The following is a 10,000-nucleotide window of genomic DNA, read 5'->3' as shown; positions in this document are numbered from 1 at the left end:
GAAAAATGCAAAAATCTACTTTAAAAAAGGGGATTCAAATGTTACAGCAATTAGTCTTCCTTGGGCAATGTTTGACAACATATTATTTGTGATTATTGACAGGGACCTGTATAGTCGTGCTAATAGGTATGTTTATCTAAAATATTTTAATCCAACTCATTGTGGTTCGTCTATGTCCTTATTTTTAAACTGTTGTAAGTTGTACTTGCTTTAAGTTACATTTTATCTTGCATTTTAGCAGTGATCGTGATGGAAACTGATACCTCTCATATCTATGAAAATTTGTGCAAACTAAAATGAATTGTAACAAGCCCTTAAACTCGAAGATAAAAGGAGCAGAGCCTTCAGTTTGTATGAATAAATTTTTCAGTCAGAATTTTTCCTTGAAAACATGTCTGTCAATGTTTTGAGATGTTTTTTGTCGCCAATTGGAAGAGGGTTCAATAAGGTTCTTCCCTCTTCCTCTGACTGCACATCCCCCATCTGGATCTATAATCAAATTCAAGTTGAAGCAGCAGGGTGTGGAGTAATTCAATGTTATAGCATGTCTACGTGCTTAAGAGAATTTTCTAAATTAATAATTATGATGCATGTACATTTGTCCAAGAGCTAAATTTCCTAATTTTACAAATGTGCTGTAATGTTCCAGTGCTTCAATAGTTGCTTGCACAGCCTCAAGGTCTTCTAGAGGTCATGTGCTGTTTTGTCATTGCATATCCCCTCCAAGTTTGGCTCCTTGCAGTTATGCTTTGGAAAGAAACACCACTCCCACTCTTTGAATTGTTGTTTGAGGGTAGAATGCCTGGCAACCACACGAGTCTGTATGGGTGCTAGGTTTCTGAGATTTGTGCGCAGTTTGTCAAATCTCATCACTTCATCTGTTTCACCCAACACATGTGACACATTCACTAATAATAATTATTATTGTTGCCTTCTGAGGGACATTGTTTATCGCAATCCTCAACAGGATCAAGGAGTTCCTCTCCTATTTGCTGTACATCAACAATTATCTCTCCATATTCTTCTTCTTCTTCTTCTTCTTCTTCTTCTTCTTCTTGAGTGCCACAGTTATCATCACAGATCATGTCTTCTTCTGGGCTCACTTCTTCATCATTAGCATCATCACTTTCCAGAAAGCTTGTGTGCTTAACAAACAGGAGATCACCATCTTCATCATAAATTCTAATTGCGTGGTGAGGGATTGCAATTTCCTGTGTCCAGCATTCCTTCCAGCATTTCCTCAAATGCTGTTCTTGTGACTTAAGTGTATGAGAACGAAAGTGGTGAAGACGTTGGCTATTGTTTGCTTGTCTTTCCTGAGGACCATCCAAAAATTCAACACCAGAGAGGATGTGTTTCCACCAAACACTTTCGCCACAAAGAAGGAAATCAGAAATTCTTTCAAGGTGAGCTTGATATTCACATGGATACTTAAGAATCACTTTGTGTGGTATGATGTATTCTGTGCTGGAGGCAAACAGGGTGCTAGCTTTGTTAGTCTGGATTCTTGTTCTTTCACAGTATCTCTACTCTTGTTCTCTTCAGATTTCACCTCAGCCTGCATTCTTATAATCCCAGGGGAAATAATCTCCCCTGGCCTTCTTCTGGATGTTGTTACAGAGATACTGGAAAAGGCATTGAAGTGGCGTTCTTGCTGCTCTGTATTGGTTGACCTGAGGCTGCTTATGCGTAGCTGGATAGGAGCATGTACTATTAAGGAATGGATGTACCGGCCATAGAACTTTTTCTGGGACAGAATTTGAGGCATCCCAATGACCTCTTGACATGCAATAGCTTGAATAAAAGCCTGATTATGAAGTCTGAGGATGCTCCTTTGACAGCGGCCCTCAGATCTGGAGATCATAAAATCTTCCTTTTTTTGAAGCCACACCTGGTTTCAGTGTCAAGTAGATTATGTCGAATTCCATTGAAAAATTGTTCATACCCAAGTTGATATCTTCCATGCTCTTGTCTTGTTCATTTATTAGCAGGGATGACACTCTTTGAACACCCTTGAGATGCTCCTTCAGAGTTTCTTGTATCTCTTTCTTTACTCCTTCATCACACAACCCCATTGCTGCACACTCAGCTCTCAGTTCTGCTACGGTTATGTTCTTGAAGGGCCTGATGCCTCCATTTCTTTCTCTTCTCCCTGCTGGTCCTGCCTTAACTATGTTGCAGCGATCAACCAATGACAGGTGTGGGTTTCTGAGGCAGTAAACAAGATCTCTGTATCTACGGGAGCCTCCACTGCAACCGCTACAACCATTGTTTCCACCCCTTTGCTCCCCACTTCCAAATTGTTGCTCTGGTGAAGTTATTGGAAGGACTGGACCAAGGTCTTGCACTGTAAACACCTCATCGGGACCAGTTCGAAGGAATCACACACAGATTAGAGAGGCAAAGGCTGAACCAGAGGAAAAACTCCAGGGAGGAGATGAGCGCTTGGAAACTGTGTCCTTGCCTGAAAGTGAGCTTACAGAAACGGATCAACCAGTGGAGCAGGAACCTACACCCCGAAGTGATCAAGAGCCTATTTCTACGTTACGCCGTTCAATGAGACAGCGAAGACCTCCCACAAGATTCAGGAACTTTGTTATGGACTAAAAAAAAAAAGAACTAACTAGGACTGTGCTGTCAAAATAGACTTTATCTTCGGACATGAACTTTGATAAACAGGTCTAATGGATTTGCTATTACAACTTAAGCTTCCAAAAGGGGAAAGGTGTTACACTATGTAACACAGAAGACAAAGACCTTTTTGCAGATACGGAGGCCATTTTGATTTCTATTGTTTCGAAAGAAATTATGGGATGCTCAGGGGGCAAATTAATATGTATTTGCCCCCTGAGTATTTCATGATTTCTTTCGAAACAATAGAAATCATAATGGCCTCCGTATCTGCAAGAAGGTCACAAGCTTGGTTGCTAATTTGCATAAGTGAATATGTAGACGAAGAGTCTCCCTTGTCTTCTCTTGTTTATTCTTCTTCACAAACAGGCCAATTTTCGTACATGCAAGATCTTGAAGGTTGAACGGCATTTAGGATGAAGTAATTGACTTATCTATATAAATATTTTCTCAAGAGAAGGATGATTCTCATTTTGCGATCAAAAAATAGTTGGAACGGCGGTTCCTCTTATGTCAAAATGGCGCCGAATAATTGTGAAACTAACGAACCTTTTTACGGCGCCCACAAGCGAGTGCCCAAACGTTTTATTCTATGATGTGTTAGCCTTGTATAAGTACTTTCCAGCTGTAGTAGTCTTGGCTCTAGATCACGTCCCACATCTGAGAAAATAGCTTTCAAACGCCTCGAAAAATTCTGTAAAAGCAAGAGGTTTTTGAAAATCAATGTTGTTGTCGGGCTTTTGGACTCACCTCACTGAGAACCTTCCTTACGTGATCCCGCTGCTGCTCAGGTGTTTTGTGTGACCACGCAACTGGGCTGACTGAAAACTTTTGAAATTCTGGTGCCGGTGTCACCGAGGCCGCGCGAGTAAAGAGGGTAGCGAGCAACGAGGACAAATATGAACCTGTGTATGACAATTTATTGGCCAAACAATGTAAAAAGGAAAATAACAAAAGGACACAAACGCCGAAATTATCAGCCCAGCACAAAAGACAAGGATAAGAGGCTAAGAGAAAAAGGGCAATAGCGCCACTCTGTGCAAGGGGAGAACTCTGAAAGAACTTGGAAGACTAGCTAGATGTTCGCTCAACGATGGACTTTAACTTGTGAGCAATTAGGACGTGTTGGGCGTCTAATGTATCCATTTAACACAATAAACAACGAGCTCAAAGAAACTAATGGCTGACATCCTGTTTTTCTAACGATACGATTGGTCAACCATGGCTTGGTAAGCCACAAACTGATGAAACTTTCCTGTCTTTCTGTTTTCTCGATGAACCACAAAACATATATGTGCTCTAGCAGCACAATAGATAAAGAAACAGTAGTCTTGGCGGTTTTCCTGGAACAAAGCTGGCGTACTAAAGGGTGATAAATTTAATCATTTGTCTTCCTGCACACGTATCGTGCGGGAGAAATATGACAGAGCTTGATGACCACAAAGCACAACCGAAACGAACATTTTCCGTGGGAACCGAGATAAACAACCACAAAGTGAAACCGAAAAATTGCTTTGTCACATATAATCAAGCTCGGTTACATTTCTCTTCTGCTAAGGTCGTCGTCCTCGACAGACCTATGTGTTTCTATGGAAACGAAACTAACTTTTACGTTCTACCAAAAGCTATATGCTATTGCCCATATAAGTAAAATGAAGTACAGCGAAAAGTCCTTATTAGCAACAGTCACTGAATTGTTTGCTGCTGATCTGGGCTCCCTGTGGGGGTTGGGGTGCTGTCCTGCTGTCTTGCGGGTTGAACGCCTAACTGGGCCGTCTTCTGCTTCTGCAACAGGATCCGTTGGGTCCATAGGCAATTCTGCTGCTTGAATTTCATTGGCTCCTGGCATGTCCTCATGGGGCTGTTGTGGGTCTGGTAGTACTGCAACTGCAGGCTCGGAGGGGTCCGGAGGTCCTGCAGCAGTCTCCATGGGGTTCTGCTCTGGAATTTCTTCAGGTTCTGGAACTAGCAATGCGGGGTCTGGGGGAACTGCAACATTCATAGCATTACGGGGCTGTCTCCTCATTACAATAAACTTGTCCAAGTACTGGATTTACGATTCTGACAGTGGTTCTGGAACTGGAGGAATTTGAATGGCTGGCAGGACTTGTGACTGGACATGGCTGTACTGTCTTTTCACAAGGTCTCATCAGGGTTCGGTGCACTCTCTTAGCTGGTCCATTGCTGTGGGCCGGTACAACTGTATAAACTACTCCGTCAGGTCCGGGTGCATTTTCAACCTGATACAGGGTTGGATCCCATGCGTCTTGGATCTTGTTTCTCCCCTTTGGGTGGCTGCGGAGGTATACAAACTGTCCTTTCTCAACTGGCGGGTCATAGCTTTTCTTGTCATTCGCAGCTTTCTGTGCATCTGCTTGGTGTCTGAGTTGCTCCCCTGCTTTGAGGTATGCATCTCTGAGGCGTTCCTTGTGAGCGGCAAGCCAGTCTATCTCCGGTTGGTCAGCATCTTCTGTTTCGAGTAGTAGGTCAGCAGGCAATCTCGGGTCCCTTAGAAACATCAGGTAGTAAGGTGAGTAGCTAGTTGAGGCGTGAGGTACTGCATTGTAGGCGTACAATAATTCTGGCAGATGTTCGGGCCATTTTCTCTTCTTCTCTGGTGGTAACGATCGCAACAAATTATGCATGGTCGGTTAAATCTCTCACACTGAGCGTTCCCTTGTGGGTGGTAAGGAGTGGTGTGCGACTTCTTAATGTCGTACAACTTACAAAGTTCAGTGATTAGTACATTCTCAAAACTTTGTCCTTGATCTGAGTGGATCCTCAAGGGCACACCATACTTGAAAAACCATTCTTTCAGTAGAACCTTTGCTGTAGTACTTGCTCGCTGATCTTTAGTTGGGACTGCATGTGTAAACTTGGTGAAAACATCAGTCATGACGAGAACATTCTCTCTGCCGTCTGTGGCTGGCTCAAGGACGGTGAAGTCAATAGCAAGAACCTCTAATGATTTAGTTGCCAGGAGATGTCCCATTGCTGGACGGATGCGGGGAAGAGGTTGCTTAGACAAGGTACAGCGCTCACACTTCTTGATCCAGACTTCCACATCATTGTTCATTCGCGGCCAATAACAGCGATCTCTAATAAGGTGTAGGGTACGTTCGAGTCCTTGGTGTCCCATATCGTTATGTAGACTAGTAAGAATCTTCTCCTTTAGGGCCTGGGGAAGGACTAATTGTTTACGCTGTCCACAGCTTGGGTCTTGGAGGGTACGGTACATCACTCCATTTTCTTCTGAAATCTTGTCCCATTGGTTAAGCAATGTCAAAGTGTCTTTCGTTTCCCGTCTTCTTTCTTGAGGGGTAGGTTTCTGATTTCTTGACCAGTAGAAGTGAAAACGTCTAATGGTGGGATCTACCATCTGCATTTCTCTTACCTCAGGCAGGCTGTGGGTAGGCAGGGTGGTGTGAGTTGTCTTCTGGGTATCCCTGGTAGGTGGGTCTTCTTCTGTGCTACTGATAATCATTTCTCTCAATTCAAGTGGTACTTGGGTGGGTTGCGTGACACTTGTCTCATTCATCTGCACTTCTGCTATGTCATCGATGGGTGTATTTTCCGATTCTCTAAGGCTGTGCGTTGCTCTTGAAAGTGCATCTGCATTTCCATTTGTTCTTCCAGGGCGATACTTGATTGTAAACTTGAACAATGCCAGTTCTGCTGCCCATCTTTGTTCGACTTCTCCCAGCTTCGCTGTTTGAAGGTGGCTTAGTGGGTTGTTGTCTGTTTAGATCACAAATTCAGATCCTAATAGGTAACTTCTAAACTTCTCTGTGACCACCCATTTTAGTGCTAGCAACTCCAATTTGCGAGAACTGTAATTCTGCATGTTCTTCTCAGGTGGTCGTAAGCTGCGGTTGGTGTATGCTATCACTCGGCGCTTGCCATCTTGTTCTTGTGACAACACGGCACCCAATCCATCACGGCTCGCATCTGTCTCAACAACGAAAGGTTTGGTGTGATCTGCATATCCTAGAACTGGTGCAGTAGTAAGTTTGTCGCGTAGGGTGTCAAAGGCTTGATGACACTCAATGTTCCACTTTGCTGTGAATGGCTTGGAGAGTTTCTTGATAGTCTTAAATTTATGGAGGGATTCGTTCACCAAGTGGTGTAGGGGTCCTGCTATCTTTGCAAAGCTGTCAATGAATCTGCGATGGTAACTTGCAAAACCAAGGAAAGTTCTGACTTCTTTCATTGTGGTTGGAACTGGCCATTCTTTTACAACCGCGACTTTCTGGGGTTCTGGGGAAATGCCATCGCCTGAGACTTCGTGTCTGAGGTAGGTCACTTTTCTCTTGAGGAAGTTGCACTTCTCTAGTTTCAATTTCAAACCATGTTTACGCAGACGGTTTAGAACCATTTCGAGTCTGTTGAGGTGTTCTTCAAATGATGAGCCAGGACTGTTCCCTCCTGTCACCTGGCTCTCAGCAGCAGGGGGGACAAGTTTAACGGGCAGTGCGGGGATCGTCGGGAAAGGTTCCTAGGGGCGTTGCCTGATTTCTCGCGGGCAATCTCGAGCAAAATGGTTGGCTGCTCCACAGCGGAAGCACTTGTTAGCTGTCATGCCAGTTCCAGGAGGTGGAGGCTGCGGCTGGGTTATTGGTCTCTGTCTCTCGCTATTCTGTCGGGAATTCATCTTACTGATACTGGAAGCTAGGTCTTCAATTGCATTCTGTTGACCTTGCAGGGTCTTCATTATTTCTGCCATCGTTGATGCCAGAGAAGGGGATGACTGCTGCTCGGAGGAGGCTGTCTCCTGGGACGACACTACACGGGAACAAGGGGCTGCGATCTTCTCATCCTCTTCGGCCCAGTGGATGGCTTCTTCTCGTACATCGAGAAAGGAAATGCTAGGATGGTCACGTACAAACTTCCTCAGTTCTTTTCTGAGCAATGAGTCCCGGACATTCTCTACGAAGTGATCCCTTAGTGCACTGTCGCTATCGCTTGTCGTGGGCTGTTCTTTTATTTATTTTGTCTTGCAGTTCCCTCAGGGCATGGCAGTGCGATCGCAGGGTTTCCCCTTCCCGCTGTTTACGGTCATAGAAGGCCTTCAGCAATTGGGGTACTGAGCGTTTCTCACCAAATGATTCTTGTAATAGGTTAAAGATTTGTTCAGGTTCCATTAGGCTGATCTTGGGGTACAACTTGATTTCCTCTTTCGCGGGTCCTTCCAAATATGAGAAAATGAAATCTGCTTGTTCGGACGCAGGAAGTCCTCTAGAGGTAATTGCGCTTTTTGCATTGTCAATAAAATCATCAATCAACAGTTTGTTTTGTCCATGCCTACCACTGAATTTCCTTAATCGATGTTCGTTGGGGACTACCACTAGCTGTCTTGTTTCTGGCTGGGGTGGGGTGGTCGGTGCTCGCAAGGTATGCTGTTTTTGCATGGCAGCTTGCAGCGTTTTCAGCAGGTCATGCGCTTGTTTTTGTTGGTCTTCAAGTTGACTTATTTTGGTCTTCAATGTTGCCATCTCCTCCTCGGTCATCTTGGTAGTGGCTTCTATTGCCCTTTTTCAACTCTCATGTGCCCTTTGTGCTTTAAATTTGGAGCCGAAATATTCTCGCTACCCCACTCCTGGTACCAAAATGTGACCGAGGCCGCTCGAGTAAAGAGGGTAGTGAGCAATGAGGACAAATATGAACCTGTGTATGACAATTTATTGGCCAAACAATGTAAAAAGGAAAATAACAAAAGGAGACAAACGCCGAAATTATCAGCCAAGCACAAAAGGGAACAATAAAAGGCTAAGAGAATAAGGGCAATAGCGCCACTCCGTGCGAGGGGAAAACTCTGAAAGAACTTGGAAGACTAGTTAGATGTTCGCTCAACGATGGACTTTAACTTGTGTTACATCATGCAAAAACCTTCCAGCTTGTTGCAATGACAATAACTTTGTAATGTCTGGAGCCTTGCTTGGGCCAGTGCTTCGAGCTTTTTTTCTCCCTTCCACTCTCTGAAGTTGATTATAGATTTGCTGTCTATTTATTGGAGAAACCACTGAAGCAACGCCACCTGCTTTCTTTTCAATGTCACTGATTATCTGCTTGTGACCAATCTTCCAGATTCCTTCAAGAACATTCAGTTTGGTTCTTACATGGGGTTCTGAAGACCTTCGGCAACCACCATAGGGCTTTGAAAGGTGTAATTTGGCTTCTTCGAGTGTCATCTTTACTGTATACTGCACAACTACTTACTTTCATGTTCCCCGTATGTTGCTATTATACGTCAAACGTCCTTGTTGGTAGTAGACCAGCTGTATCGTCTTCAAATAACGAAATGATCATACGCATCCAGGAGACTTCTTTTAGTTTCTTACTCAGCCCACTGATTTTCCCTGGTCGTCTTGAAAACCCTGGAAGTGCTTGGATGGACTAGAATGTGCGCCGTAGACGCCATTATCATCTACTGTCAGGTCTTTAAATTGAACAGCTTCTAGGTCGACAACAAACACTGCGCTCTCTATTATGCCAGTTGGTACTCTGGCGCAGATCTTCTCCTCAGTAACGTTTTGACCCACACAGATGTCCATTATTTCTTTGGAGGAAATTCCTGTTTTTGTATCTTTGTAGACAGGAAAATCGTTTATCTTCCCTGAAAGAAATGAAGTAGGGTGTAATATTTGAGAAAACCTTTCCACTTTTGAAACGCGATTGCTTTTGCTTTTGAATAAACAAAATAAAGGAATGTTTGGATCATACTTTAACTACTTGAATTCTTGATAATATTTCACTACTTACTATTTCTTTCAAATGGAGAAAATTTTAAACTCTCGTCGTCTGAACTGTGATCTTCGCTCGACTCATCACAAGTTGTCCTTTTCCTTTTGCGTGAAGAAATTTGCTACTAAAGAATACATCAAGATTTAGTCCATAATTATTTCCACTTCGCTCGTTAAGCCACAAGTACAAAAGAACTTGAGCGTTATTCTCTGCGAGGAACATAGACCAGACACTAGAGAGTGGTGGAAATCTTGCCTAATTTAGCGCTGTGACGGTAAAATAACATTGTTGCTCGAATTTTGGTAGTTGTAGTAAAATCGGCGCGTGTAACATACTGTTGCTGACTGTTGTTTAGGCCGTTAACAAACATCTAAACCATCACCCTACGATAATCAATTTTAAGTTAAACATTTGCAATTTTCAAATGGTTAATATAAAGTTTCTTTAGCAGAAATCCCCAAAAATCCCATACAAACGTTCCAAATTTGCCGTGGAACATTACGACATGCATGTTTGGGCAGAAAATTAAACAAAAAACCTAAAGTTAAAATACCTACAGCCAGCCAATATCTTTAGCAGTTTGGCAAGAATCTTAAGAATGAATTCAATAAGGCCTGTGCAAATTAGA

At 43.3% G+C, this 10,000-nt stretch overlaps 1 pseudogene; it reads right to left on the bottom strand.

Moving 5' to 3' along the window:
• Window positions 1–908: 908 nt before the first annotated feature.
• LOC138037156 (uncharacterized) lies at window positions 909–1,864 on the bottom strand (annotated as a pseudogene).
• Window positions 1,865–10,000: the final 8,136 nt, after the last annotated feature.

The sequence above is a fragment of the Montipora capricornis genome, chromosome 2 (genome assembly GCF_036669925.1).
Source record: "Montipora capricornis isolate CH-2021 chromosome 2, ASM3666992v2, whole genome shotgun sequence".
NCBI classification, from domain to species: Eukaryota; Metazoa; Cnidaria; class Anthozoa; order Scleractinia; family Acroporidae; genus Montipora; species Montipora capricornis.
Note: the sequence above shows the minus strand (reverse complement) of the source record. Positions and strands in the feature narration are given on the sequence as shown.